The following is a 14,243-nucleotide window of genomic DNA, read 5'->3' as shown; positions in this document are numbered from 1 at the left end:
AAGAATAAAATACCTAGGAATAAACTTAACCAAGGATGTGAAAGACCTATATGCTGAAAACTATAAGACATTTTTGAAAGAAATTGAAGAAGACACAAAGAAATGGAAAGACGTTCCGTGCTCATGGATTGGAAGAATCAACATAGTTAAAATGGCCATATTACCCAAAGCAATATACAGATTTAATGCAATCCCCATCAAAATCTCAATGGCATTTTTTAAAGAAATGGAACAAAAAATCATCAGATTTGTTTCGAACCACAAAAGACGCCGAATAGCCAAAGCAATCTTAAGAAAAAAGAACAATACTGGAGGTATCACACTTCCTGACTTTGGCTTATACTACAGGGCTACAATAATAAAAACAGCATGGTATTGGCAGAAAAATAGACACATAGACCAATGGAATAGAATTGAGAACCCAGAAATAAAACCACATAAATATGGACAGATAATTTTTGACAAAGAAGCAAAAAACATACAATGGAGCAAAGACAGCCTCTTCAATAAATAGTGCTGGGAGAATTGGATATCCACGTACAAAAGAATGAAACTGGACTGCTATCTGTCACCATGTACCAAAATTAATTCAAAATGGATCAAAGACTTAAGCATAAGACCTGACACAATAAACTGCATAGAAGAAAACATAGGTACTAAATTTATGGACCTTGGGTTCAAAGAGCATTTTATGAATTTGACTCCAAAGGCAATGGAAGTAAAAGATAAAATAATCGAATGGGACTATATGAAACTTAAAAGCTTCTGCACAGCAAAAGAAACCATCGACAAAATAAAGAGGCAACCAACTGAATGGGAGAAGATTTTTGCAAACAGTGCCTCCGATAAGGGGCTAATATCCAAAATGTACAAGGAACTCATGCAACTCAACAACCAAAAAACAAACAACCCAATTGAAAAATGGGCAGAGGACCTGGAGAGACATTTCTCCAAAGAGGACATACAAATGGCAAATAGACATATGAAAAAATGCTCAACATCACTAATCATCAGAGAAATGCAAATCAAAACCACAATGAGATATCACCTCACCCCAGTCAGAATGGCTATCATCAACAAGACAAATAGTAACAAGTGTTGGAGAGGCTGTGGAGAAAAAGGAACCCTCATACACTGTTGGTGGGAATGCAGACTGGTACAGCCATTATGGAAGGCAGTGTGGAGTTTCCTCAAAAAATTACGAATAGAATTACCATATGACCCAGCAATCCCTCTCCTGGATATCTACTCAAAAAATCTGAAAACATTTATCCATAAAGACACGTGCGCTCCAATGTTCATTGCAGCTTTGTTTACAGTGGCCAAGACATGAAAACAACCAAAATGTCCTTCGATAGATGAACAGATAAAGAAGTTGTGGTGTATATACACAATGGAATACTCTTCGGCGGTAAGAAAAGATGATATAGGAACATTTGTGACAACATGGATGGATCTTGAGAGTATGATGCTAAGCGAAATAAGTCAGACAGAAAAAGCAGAGAACAATGTGATTTCACTGATATGTGGTATATAAACCAAAAATAACAAAAGAACAAGACAAACAAATGAGAAACAGAAACTCTTAGAAACAGACAATAGTTTAGTGGTTACCAGAGGGTAAGGGGGGTTGGGGGGTGGGAGATGAGGGTAAGGGGGATCAAATATATGGTGATGGAAGGAGAACTGACTCTGGGTGGTGAACACACAATGGGATTTATAGATGATGTAATACAGAATTGTACACCTGAAATCTACATAATTTTACTAACAATTGTCACCCCAATAAATTTAAAAAAAAAGAAGATTGTTTATTTTCTGTACAATAGTATAACAGAGAAAGCATCTTCCTCATTTTCATTCCTTTTTTTCAAATTATTCTGTGCACATGCATTTGATAACCAGATTTTCAATTATGACAGGCTAGGTATGGAGAAAAAAACCTTCCTCCTAGAAAACACCTACACATGCAATTTCCAAAAGAAATATTACTAACATTTTGAAATGTATAGCTAAGTTCACAGTATCATAAGTTCCCAGGAATCAAACATAAAAAACTTGAAGGAAATCATGGTAGTAAGTAGAATCTGAAGCTGTGACCGCCCTGAGGGCATGTGCCAATCTTGGTGTCAGTATCTTTGACTCTTTATGGCCAAAAGAAGATTAGAGGATGCAGTCTTCGAACTGACATAGGTAGATTTTTCTAATCAGAAACTTAGAATAAATTAGAGAATGTTAAGGACTTCCAGAAAAGGATAGACTAATAAATATCTGTCTACAGCAGAAGAAAAATTGAGTTTGGACTACCTTAGTATTTAAAAATAAAACCTTTCCTTCTCCTGGGTTTTGGATTTAATCTACATTATAAATGTGGTTTAGGAAACTACTTAAATTGGGCTGGAGTTGGTGGAGCGCCGGAGCACCTAGCAGCAGCAAGTGCTTTTTGTAAGGCTGTCTTCAACTTGGATTCAGAGAATTCCCACAGATACAGCCAGAGAAACATGGAGCCAAAGTGCAAGCTCAAAAAAGGGTCCAATCCCTCACAAGCAAGAGACATTGAAAGCAACAAACAGCAGAAAGACCCACAAGGAGTCTATACATTGTAGGTTTGAACTCACGTTATAAAATGAAATGTTTACACTGTTTAAAAATACAAGAGAGACTAGAAAAATTAGCAAGAAACAATACGCCATAAAATACTATCAGGCAGATTTTGAAAAAAACAAAAAGTAAAAAAGTTTATCTTGACTGGATAATATAGTTAACCTTGACATTTAAATGAGAAAATAAGATAATTCTGGAAAAAGCAATTGTGAAGATAGTTATAAATAAATTACAAATATAGTATAGAGAAACAAAGATCTGGTAATATGAAAGGCATAAAGATTGACTCAGAAGATCTAATTTGCCTTCCAATGAAAAAGAAGCACAGTATTCAAAGAAATAATAAGTGGAATTTTCCAGAATTGACAAATGACATGAATATTCAGCTTAAAAAGTTACTGTGAATCCTAAGCAAAACGAATGAAAAGGAATTCCTACTTAGATATATCATAGTATAACAAGGACACGGATATGATATCAAAGCGGCCAAAGACAAATGATACGTTCCTTAAGAAGGAGTGAATCATACGTCAATGAGTTTTTCAACAATATGAGATCAGAATATCTATAGAGTGTTTGGAAAAAATAACTGCCAACCTGGGTTTTATTCCAAACTAAACAATTTTGGAGCTGTCCGGATAAAATAAAGACATTTTCAGACATGCAAAAACAGAGGCAGTTATTTCAAAAAGAAATTCTCAGTAAAGGTGCTTTCAAAAGGCAACATTCAAGATCAAGTAGATGATTCTGGAAGGAAGGATTGGGGTGCACGTAAGTAACCGAGGACAAAGATAAGACCAAACATATGGGTACATGTAAACATATATAATAGGACTTCAAGTGCTTTTTTTTGCCATTTCCTGGAGTTTTAACAGAGGAAGGCTCTAAAAAGTGTAAACCATAGTGGAAATGCCACTATACTTAATCTTCTGAGATTGTGAAACTTCTCTGTGAGTCTTCCTTAAGACTCTCAAACTCTATCAAATCTCAACTCTTGTGTATATCAAAACAGGTGAAGAGACTAATCAGAGGAGATTAGTAGTGGAAAATTCCACTGGAGAGAGTTATTGGTGTGTTGCTATCCCTGTTCCATTTTTCCTCACACCTTCCCCATACCACTATGAGGGATATTGCTTGCCCTCCCCTTCCATAAGTCAAGTATAGTTAGAACTTCATAGATCTTCTTAATAGCTAACATGCACTCCCTGGAGTTTGGGGATACTAAGATTTGTGCCTGAGTCATGTGTAAAAACATCTAAAAGTCAGAGGCTGGTTGAAGTGGTTTGTGGCAACAGAGGGAAGGGAGAGGATTGGAGCTGGGAGCAGTCTGCCTTTCCAGGTGAGGGAGGTAGAATTAAGTTGGATCCTTAAGCCATATATAAAAATTGACTCAAAATATATTAAAAATCTAAACATAAGACCAAAAACTATATAACTTCTAGAAGAAAACATAAAGGAAAGCTTCATGACATTGGATTTGGCAATGATATCTTTAATATGAGACCAAAGCACTGGAAACAAAAGCAAAAATAGACAAATGGGAAATCCATGATGGCAGAGTAAAGAAGCACTGTGCCTGCTTCCTTCCATGGACACATTAAAATTACAACTAAATTATACAATGATCAACCTGGAGAACCATCTGAATTCTGGCTGAACAGAAGTTTTATAACTAAGGATATAAAGAAGGAGCCATGTCGAGACTGTAGGAGGAGCAGAGACTCAGAACTGGCTAACCCCTAACCTCCATGTGGTGGTTGAGAAACGGAAGGGATATCTCAGCCACGGAGTTTCCTCCCAGAGGAGCAAAGGACCCCAGCCCCACACTGGACTCCACAGCCCAGACTACTGTTGCTGGGAAGATGAACCCCCACAACATCTGGCTGTGAAAAACAGTGAGAATTCCAACCGTCCAGGAGGGATGGGAAACCCAGGCATCCTCTTAAAGGGCCCAAGCACAGACTCACTCCCAGGCACTCACACTGGGCTCCAGCAGAGCGACTAGACACTCAGGGGGTGTTGGAGACATACGGGAAGCAGACTGAGTTGTGTAGTTTCAGGGCAAAGGCAGGAGGACATGGCCATTTTCCCTGTGATGGTTCCTGCTCCTGTGCAGAAGGCAGGCAGGTGCCACCTTTGCTGTATTCAGCCCACCCCCTGATTTGGCTGTTTTGCTTACAGCCAAATCTAAATCTGACTGGTCTGGGGAGCTCCAAAGCTCTACCCTACTGGCTCACTGGGACCCCACCCAACCCACTGCCCCCAACACCAGAAGCATTTTCTCCAAGAGCAGCCAGCTCAGACTAATTGCACTCTTTCTTGGAAAACTATCAGAGCACGACAAACCTCAAGTGTCGGCAGCTGGCCTCAGTGTTCTCTGAGACTTCTGCTGAGTAGCTTCAGGCTCAGTACTGGACCGAACCAGAATTTACATTAACCTGGTGACCACAACTCTTCCCATTCTAGAGACTCCCTGAGACCCTGCCTCACCCAACTTGCATACAGCACAAGGGTTTATCAGTGGCTGAACTATAAGGGAGCTGGCAGGTGACAGTAGGCCTTGGGGTATCCTGGCATTTTGCAGAGCTACCCCTAGCCTGGTACTGGTGTCAGACATCCTTGGTTCACGGTGTGGCTCTCCCATGTGCATCCAGGGTTAGCACAGGCAGCAAACAATTACGGATCAATTTGTAGCTCTTACCAGCTAATCCCTGACTAGTCACAGGCAGTGGGTGACCTGGGCCTGCACCAGAGCCCCTCACAAGATGCCCCAGGACCAACATACTTGGAGGTTGGCTTCAGATAAGAGCCGAGCACCAATTAATTAGTCCCACAAGCAGCACACACAAAGGGCAGTCTTAACAGGCACCAGAGTCCGCTGGGGCACATCCCACTCAGTGAGGTAAGCCTCCTGCACAGCAGCCTGTAAGCTGTGGACATGGCGAAACCCCACAGCCAATCAGCCCAAGGGTCAATCCCACCCACTGACATGCCAACAGCAACCAAGGCTCAACTATAACATCAGGGCACACACAACCCACACAAGGAACACTCCTGGAGCACCCAGAACAGGTGACCAGGGAAACTGTGCCACTGGGCCCCACAGGGCACCTACTACATGAGGCCATCTGGCCAAGACTGAGGGACATGGCACATCAACCTAATTCATAGAAACAAATAGAGAAGCAGCCAAAAGGAGGAAACAAAGAAATACATCCCAAATGAAAGAACAGGAGAAAAGTCCAGAAAAAGAACTAAACTAAATGGAGGAAAGCAACCTACCAGAGACAGAGTTTAAAACAATGGTTAAAGGGATGCCCAAGGAACTTAATGAGAACTTCTACAAAGAGATAACAAGCATAAAAAATTGACATAGAAGCCATACAAAGAAACAGTCAGAAGTGAAGAATATAATAACTGAAATGAAGAATGCACTAGAAGGAATCACCAGCAGACTAAATAAAGCAAAGGACCGAATCAGCAATTTGAAAGACAAGGTAGCAGAAAACACCCAATCAGAATAGCAAAAAGGAAAAAAAAATCCAAAAAAATTAGGATAGTTTAAGAGGCCTCTGTGACAACATCAAACATAACAACAGTCAAAGGGTACCAGAGGAGAAGAGAGAAAGCAAGGGATTGAGAACCTATTTGAAGAAATAATGACTGAAAACTTCCCTAACCTGGCAAAGGAAACATACATACAGGTCCAGGAAGTGCAGAGAGTCCCAAACAAAATGAACTCAAACAGGCCCACACAAATACACATCATAATTAAAATGGCAAAGGTTAAAGACAGACAGAATCTTAAAAGCCACAAGAGAAAGGTAAGTAGTAACTTATAAGGGAGCTCCCATAAGATTGTCAGCTGATTTCTCAACAGAAATTTTGTGAGCCAGAGGGATTGGCACAAAATTTCAACCTCATGAAAAAGTAAGGACCTACAACCAAGATTACTCTACCCAATAAGGTTATCATTAGAATTGAGGGACAGAGGAAGACCTTCCCAGATAAGAAAAAGTTAAAGGAGTTCCATCACGAAACCAATATTATAAAGAATGTAGAGGGACTTCTTTAAGATGGAAAAAAAAAAAAAAGATCAAAATTATGAATAATAAAATGGCAATAGCTACATATCTATCAACAAGTACTTTCAATGTAAATGGATTAAATGCTCCAATCAAAAGACATAGGAGAGCTGAATAGATCAGAAAACAAGATGCTTACATATGCTGCCTACAAGAGACTCATTTCAGATTGAAAGACATACACAGATGGAAAGTAAAGGGGTGAAAAATATGTTTCATGAAAATGGAAATGAAAACAAACAAAGAACAACAACAACAAAACAAAAAACGCTGCTGTAGCAATACTTATACCAGACAAAATAAACTTGAAAACAAAGGCTCTAACAAGAAGCAAAAAGGACCCAGTAATCCCACTTCAGAGTGTTTATCTGAAGAAACCCAAATGCTCCTTCAAGGGGTCATGTGCCTCCATATGTTCATTGCAGCATTGTTTACAATAGACAAGATGTGGAGGTAGCCTGGGTGTCTGTCGATGGAAGAATGGATAAAGAGGAGGTGGTACATATGTACAATGGAATATTGCTCAGCCATGGAAAGGAATGGGTTCTTGCCATGTGTGGACTTGAAGGGAATTGTGCTGAGTGGAGTGTCAGACAGAGAAAGACAGATGCAATAAGATTTTGCTCATATGTGGAATCTAAAGAACAAAATAAACAAACAAGACAGAAACAAACTCATAGATCCAGACAACATTTTGATGGTTGCCAGATGGGAGGAGGGGGTTGAGGATGAGTGCAAAAGAGGAAGGGCTTAAGAAGTACAACTTGACTGTTACAAAGTAGTCATAGGAATGTAGGGTACAGCATAAGGAATATAGTCAATAATATTGTAATAACTATGTATGGTGTCAGATGGGTATGAGATTTCTTAGGCTGATAGGGAGTTTGGGAGGCAGTGTGTTAAAGGTGAAGGGAGTAAGAATTACAAACTGGTAGTGACAAGATAGTCGTGGGGATATAAAGTAAAACATAGAAAATATAGTTAATATGGTAATAAGTATGTATAGTACCAGGTGAATACTAGCTAGACTAGTCAGGGGGATCATTTTTTAAATTATACAATTGACTAACCACTATGCTGTACATCTGAAATTAATATAATATTGAACGTTAAGTGTAATTGAACATTTTAAAAGGGGCAGGGGAAACTGAAGAGGAATAAGAGTTTCAAATCTCCAGGTATAAAACACGTAAGTTATGGGGATGTAACATACAGCATGGGGAACATAGTCAATAATATTGTGATAGCATGATACGGTGTCAGAATGATTGCTGGACTTACCATGGTGATCACTTCTTTAGGTATATAAATGTCGAATAACTATGGTGTACACCTGAAACTAATATAATGTATGTTAGCTATATTTTAATAAAACCTTAAAAAATAAAATAAATTGAAAAATAGACAAATGGGACTACATCAAACTTTAAAACTTCTGTGCATCAAAGGAAACAATCAACACAGTAAAAAAGCACTTATGCAATGAGAGAAAATATTTGAAAATCACATATCTGATAGGGGACAAATATTCAGAATATATGAAGAACTCCTATGATTCAAAACAACAAAAACAAATAACTGTTTAAAAAATGGTCAAAGGAGTTGAATACACATGTATTGAAAGAAGATATATAAATGGCCAACAAGCATATGACAAGATGCCAATATCACTGATCATTAGAGAAATGCAAATCAAAACTACAATGAAATATCACTTCACACCTATTAGGATGGTTACTATCCAAAAGGAAAAAAAAAAGGAAAGAAGAAAATAACAAATATTGGTGAGGACATGGAGTAACTGGAACTGTAGTGAAATGTAAGTGGTAGTGGAAAATGATGCAGCTGCTATGGAAAACTGTAAGGATTTTTCCTCAAAAACTTACAAACGGAGTTACCATCCATCACTGCCTGGCCAGGTGAGAGGGGCCGGCTCCCACCCCGGGCTGCGGTTGCTGGCTGCAAGCGAGCGCTGCTGAGGCGGGCTGGGCTGGCGGGCGGTCAGCGCTCTGCTCCACGCGGGAAGGGGCAGGACGACCACTGCAGCACCGCCTCGGCAGTACTGGGCGCCGCTAGCGACCGTGGCCGGCGGCCGGGCCCTTGGGCTCCGTTTCCCAGGCCGGACCTAATCGGTGCCTGGGTGGGGAAACGAGCAGCTGGGTTCCCTGGCCCCGGGCCTCCTCCGGCCAGGACGACAGGGGCAGGGGACAGCCTGTGCCAGTGCTGGGTCACAGCAAGCCCCAGGCGGCCGTGCCCGTGCGACCTCTTGCGCTGCATCAGCGCACAAGGCACGCGGGTGGGGAGTCCCATCTGTGGGGAGCGCCCGCCCCACGGTACCCGCCTGCTGAGGATGCCCAAAGAAGGACGTGGCAGCACGCTCTGTGGAAAAGCCGCCGCCACCTAAGGAGAATCCTTGCACGAAAAAGTCTTTTCAGCCCCTGTCCCCTGTCGGATCTGTGCCATCGCCGCCCTCACTGGAATGAGAGAGAGCTCAGTTACCCAAAAATTGTAAAAGCAGGAAAACTCAAGACAAAGAAATCCAACAAGGCTAGTGATTTCAGCGATATGGTGAACTGGCCAATACCACGTGAATTCGTGAACACTGGATAGCAGAGTGTCATCAACCAAGGAAGTAAGAAGCCACGAAATAAAAGAGAAAGAGAAGACAAAGTTGAGAAGTAACAGCGAGAGCAAAGAAAGCTGCGAAGCAAAATTAGATGGTCCTGGTGAAAATGTCAGTGAGGACGAGGCTCAGTCCAGCGATCAACAAAAGCGAGCTAATAAGCGCAAGTGAGTGGGTACCACGCCACTTACATGATGTATAAGAAAGACCTGAGCCCCAGAACAGCTCCAGATGTCAACCTGAAGCAAAGAAATCATCACGTAACAATGGGAGAAATGATGCACGAAGTTGGAGGCGTGAGAGAGAAAAGAGAGATGATCAAGACCAAGTTTCCAGTGTGAGAAGCCAGGGTGGTAATATCCGAGGTTCCTTTAGAGGCCAATGAAGAGACGGACGGAGGTCTAGGAAGAGCACAAAGCAGAAGAAATCCTCTGTGTATGACATTTTTTGTTTTGTTAAATTGGATAAACTTTGGAAAAAGTTATTTTTTCCCGCTACCTCATATAATGCTTTAATTTATTTGCCTGATAATAAAGGTGGGTTTATATTTGTTATCCCTTGATAAAACGAAAAATGGAGTTACCATATGGTCCATAAATTCTACTACTGTCCAAAAGAACTAAAAGCAGGATCTCAAACACATATTTGCACACCCGTGTTCACTGCAGCATTATTCAGTCAAGACGTAGAAGCAAGCCATGTCGACAGATGAACAAATAAAGAGGATGAGGTAAATACAGACAATGGAACGTTACTCAGCCTTAAACAAAGGAAATCTTGTCACATGCCACAACATGAATTAACCATGAAGACATTATTTTAAGTGAAATAATCCAGTATTTGATGATTCCACTTACATGAAGTATCTACGATAGTGAAACTCAAAAAAACAAATTCAATAATGGTTGCCAAGAGTGGGGTAGAAAGATAATGAAGAATTGTTCAGTGGACACAGAGTTTCCGATTTGCAAGAAAAAAGCTCTAGAGATCTGTTGCACAACAACGTGAATATACTTAACATTTCATTACATGTAATCTTATACCAAAATAGTTAAGATGGTAAATTTGATGTTACTTTTTTTAAAACTACAATTACACAGAAAAGAAAGAAAAATAATAATGCTATTAGTATACTTAATAAATAAAATTCTAAAAAGGGGTTTTAAATAAGTAGAGCACTAATCCATACTCAAAAATGAAAGCAATTAGCTGAAAATACACCTATAAGTCAGTTTATATTTGTCTATTATATCCACTATAATCCCAATTCTGCAAGATCTTCACACAGTGATCCTAATTTTCACTGAGAAGAAGTGGTTGGTAAGAGTAGGCAAAACAATGCACTGGAAAAGAATTTGCTATATTATTCAAACAAATTATAAATACTAGTCATATAAAGGGGTGGTACGGAGTTTATTAGGATAGACAACAGAACAGAATAGGTGGTTGAAAAATTTACATATGAAAAAGAACAACTGTCAGGCCATTTAAAAAAAAAAAAAATCCAATGTATTTCCTATCACTGACATCAAAATAAATTCCTCATGGGTAAAATTTCAAATGTCCCAATATGAGATCTTGAGACTAGCTACCTCAGTAATCAGTGCTCCTCCCTCACTTTCTTGTGCATTCCTTTGCTTTTATTATTTCAGTGCAAGTCAGTCTCACCCACTAGATTAAGCCGTGTAGGGCAGTGACTATGTCTAAGTAATCTTCACACACTCCCTCAGCACGTTAGCACAGTGCTGTGCGCACAGGACATATGCTCTCTATGCAAACTCATACACATTGCACATTGTGTTTCTAACTTGCTGGTCTTCCCTCCATTGTAAATGCCACTCAGTGACCCCAGTTAAATGAATTCCTGCTGGGGAGAACCGTAGAGCATGCTGCATGGAGTTCTTCATGTGAAAAGCAGCTTAATATAAAAACATTCCACCCTTGGAATTCAGAATCTGGACAACAGTTGAAACCGCTCAGCACATATACATATATGAATTTTTAATGTAATAATACTAACATGCAAATTAATTTAATCTGTGACATTCTTCTAGCATAAGTATTCTAGAGACTTCAATTCCAAGTATGTTGAAAAGTGAGGAACTATAGCTTCCTCATACTTGGCATTTAAAACAAAAAGTCCCTAGAAAATTGTCCAAACAGCCGGAAACAAAATGCACAAAAACTATACAAAATCATTGTATAAACAGGAAGGAGCTGTTTTTTTTTTTTTCTTTTTTAACATCAGGTTTATTTCTGAGAAACTAAGAGCTTGTTCTTGCTTTCACTTTCAACTGATATGTGTTTGATAAAAATGCTTTCAAGTTGTCCTTAACTGACTCAAGATATTCCCTACTCGAGAGAAAAAGAAGAGCCAGAAACTTAATTTATAAAAGGACCAATCAGGCTGTCATAGTTGGGAAAGACCTGCAGCATGAGAGTGTTTCAGTCTACTTTTGTAAACACAGAGCCATGGAAGAGCCTAACTTAACCTGCCTTTTTTAACACACTGACACATCATCTGAGGAAATTCCAAATCAACCAACTATCAGGGCTTTGTGGCCCAATGAACTGCTATTAGAAAACCATTAAACATCTTTAAGCTGCGTTTACTGGTGTGTAAAATACAAATAACACCTACATTGTAAGCATGTGCTGAAGAATAAATTAAATGTAATGAATAACACCTGTCAGGAATTTAGAACCCCAGGGGAGCTTAGATTTCTTACAAGTTTGGTGATTGTGTCACCAGGGACCTGAGCACACATGGTTTAGACCCACACACTACACAGCAGAAGGCAATGGTAAACCACTGCTGCATTTTCTTTTCCGGTTCTTTTCTCTCTCTCTCTCTCTCTCTCTCTCTCTCTCTCTCTCTCTCTCTCTCATTTTACTGAACTGAATAAAATAAAGCGAATGCTTTTATCGAAGTATCCAACAAGAAACTGATCACACACCAACACAAGACATGCTGATAACTATCAGTGACTGGCACAGAAAAACAGGAAGTAAAGCAGAATCAAATGTTGGGAAATTTGGATGAGGGGTCAGAAACGAAACAAAAGATCAGCTCATGAATTTCTGTAAAACAACTTGCCCATCACAGACACATACTTCAGACAACCAAACAGACGACTGTATATATACGTGGACATCACCAGATGGTCAATCTAGAAATCAGATAGACTACGTATGTAATTGAACGCAGGAGGCGGAGAAGCTGTATTCTCTCCCAGTTAATTTTTTAGGACATACACTCTGGATTATTAAGAAGTAAAGAAGCATTGTCTCTGTAACTAACTCTCAGATAGTTCAGACAAAGTAACATGTGTTGTGTGGGGCGTTCTGCGGGGTCTCTGCTCCCGCTCCCCATGTAAGAACGCAGGACATGGTGAGGCCAAAAAGGAACACCCACAGAGCCATAGATAGGGAAGTCATACCACTATAGTCTCACTGGTGGCTGGATTCACATGACATGCAACCTGCTGTCCGCTTTTCTGCCTGCCAACCGACCCCTTGCTACTGCAATCTGTGCTTGCCAGCCACCATCTTTTTGCTAGCCCCCATTTTCTGTTAGCGTAGCCACAGCAGTTATATTAGTGGCCAATGGCTCACTGGTTGTAGCTGACGGCCAACTAACTATAGCTGATGGCCATCTGATCACAGTTGATGGCCATTTACTACCCAAGCCAGCACCTTTCCATGTGAGGCCAAGAGCCTGGAAACTGCACTCCTGGCTCTGTCCCCACAACATGGTAAAATATCACTTGGGCAATTGGGGTAAATTTCCTCTACTATTTTTGGCCAAGTTTGTGAGGAATTGGTATAATTTCTTCTTTACATGTTTGATAGAAATCACCAGTGAAGCAATCTGGGCCTGAGCTTTTCTTGGTGGTATTCTTTTTAGTAATCAATATCTTTACTCATTACAAGTCTATTCAGATGAGCTGTTTTTTCTTGAGACAGTTTCAGTAGTTTGTGTCTTTCTAGGAATTTTAAAAATTAATTTGTTGGCATATAGTTGTTCATAATATTGCTTTATAATCCTTTTTTATTTCTGTAATGTCAATAGTAATGTCCCTTAATTTCTTTCCTGATTTTAGTAATTTGAGTCTTCTATCTTTTTTTTGTTGTTGTTTATTTGTTTGTTTGTTTTGTGTTGTTGTTTTTTGTGGCCAAAGAAAAGTAGGAACTTTCTTATCTAAAAGTTTGTTGACTTTATTCGTCTTTTCAAAGAACCAGCTTTGGCTTTCATTGATTTTTTTTCTATTTTTTAGTTCATGAATTTCATGACATTCATTTACAAATATCTTTTAGCATTTTTCCCCTTCTGCTTGCTTTGGATTTAGTTTGCTCTTCTTTTACCAGTATCCTACGGTGAAAGGATATTAATTTGAGATCAGTTGTTTTCTTATGGTTGCTATCGGGCTAACCATATACATAAGTGTATACATATATGTATGTGTGTATATATATATATATAACACATATACATATATGTATATATATATTCTCAGAATATATCTCAAATTTATGCTAAATTCATCCTAGTGAGATGCAGAACTGTTATCCTATAACTATATTCCCTCTTTCCCCTTTTGTGCTATTATTCTTACATATATATTACACATTATATCTATATATGTTACAACCCCAACAATGTATTATGATAATTATTAATTTATAGAATTTTATGTCTTAAAGAAGCTGAAGAAGAAAGAATAAATTCATAGGGCTTGTTATATTAACTTCCTTACTTACAATTTCTGGTTCTCATTATTTATTCCTATGGGTTCAACTTAACATCTGGTGTCATATCTTTATTCCAACAAGCTTTGTGCCCATCTACCTCCTTTGTGCTGTTATTGTTAAATATGTTACATTTATATATGTTATAGGCCTGGCAATATAATATATACATATTATTGTAT

The 14,243-nt window shown here is 39.2% G+C and overlaps 1 long non-coding RNA gene across 1 annotated transcript in view; it reads right to left on the bottom strand.

The window, feature by feature from the left end:
* LOC109439377 (guanylate-binding protein 6) overlaps nucleotides 1-14,243 on the bottom strand; it is a 146,470-nt gene that overhangs the window by 16,365 nt on the left and 115,862 nt on the right. The window lies entirely within an intron of this gene.

This window comes from Rhinolophus sinicus, linkage group LG06, assembly GCF_036562045.2.
Source record: "Rhinolophus sinicus isolate RSC01 linkage group LG06, ASM3656204v1, whole genome shotgun sequence".
Taxonomy (NCBI): Eukaryota; Metazoa; Chordata; class Mammalia; order Chiroptera; family Rhinolophidae; genus Rhinolophus; species Rhinolophus sinicus.
The sequence above is the reverse complement of the archived record's forward strand: the minus strand, read 5'-3'. Positions and strand labels throughout refer to the sequence as shown.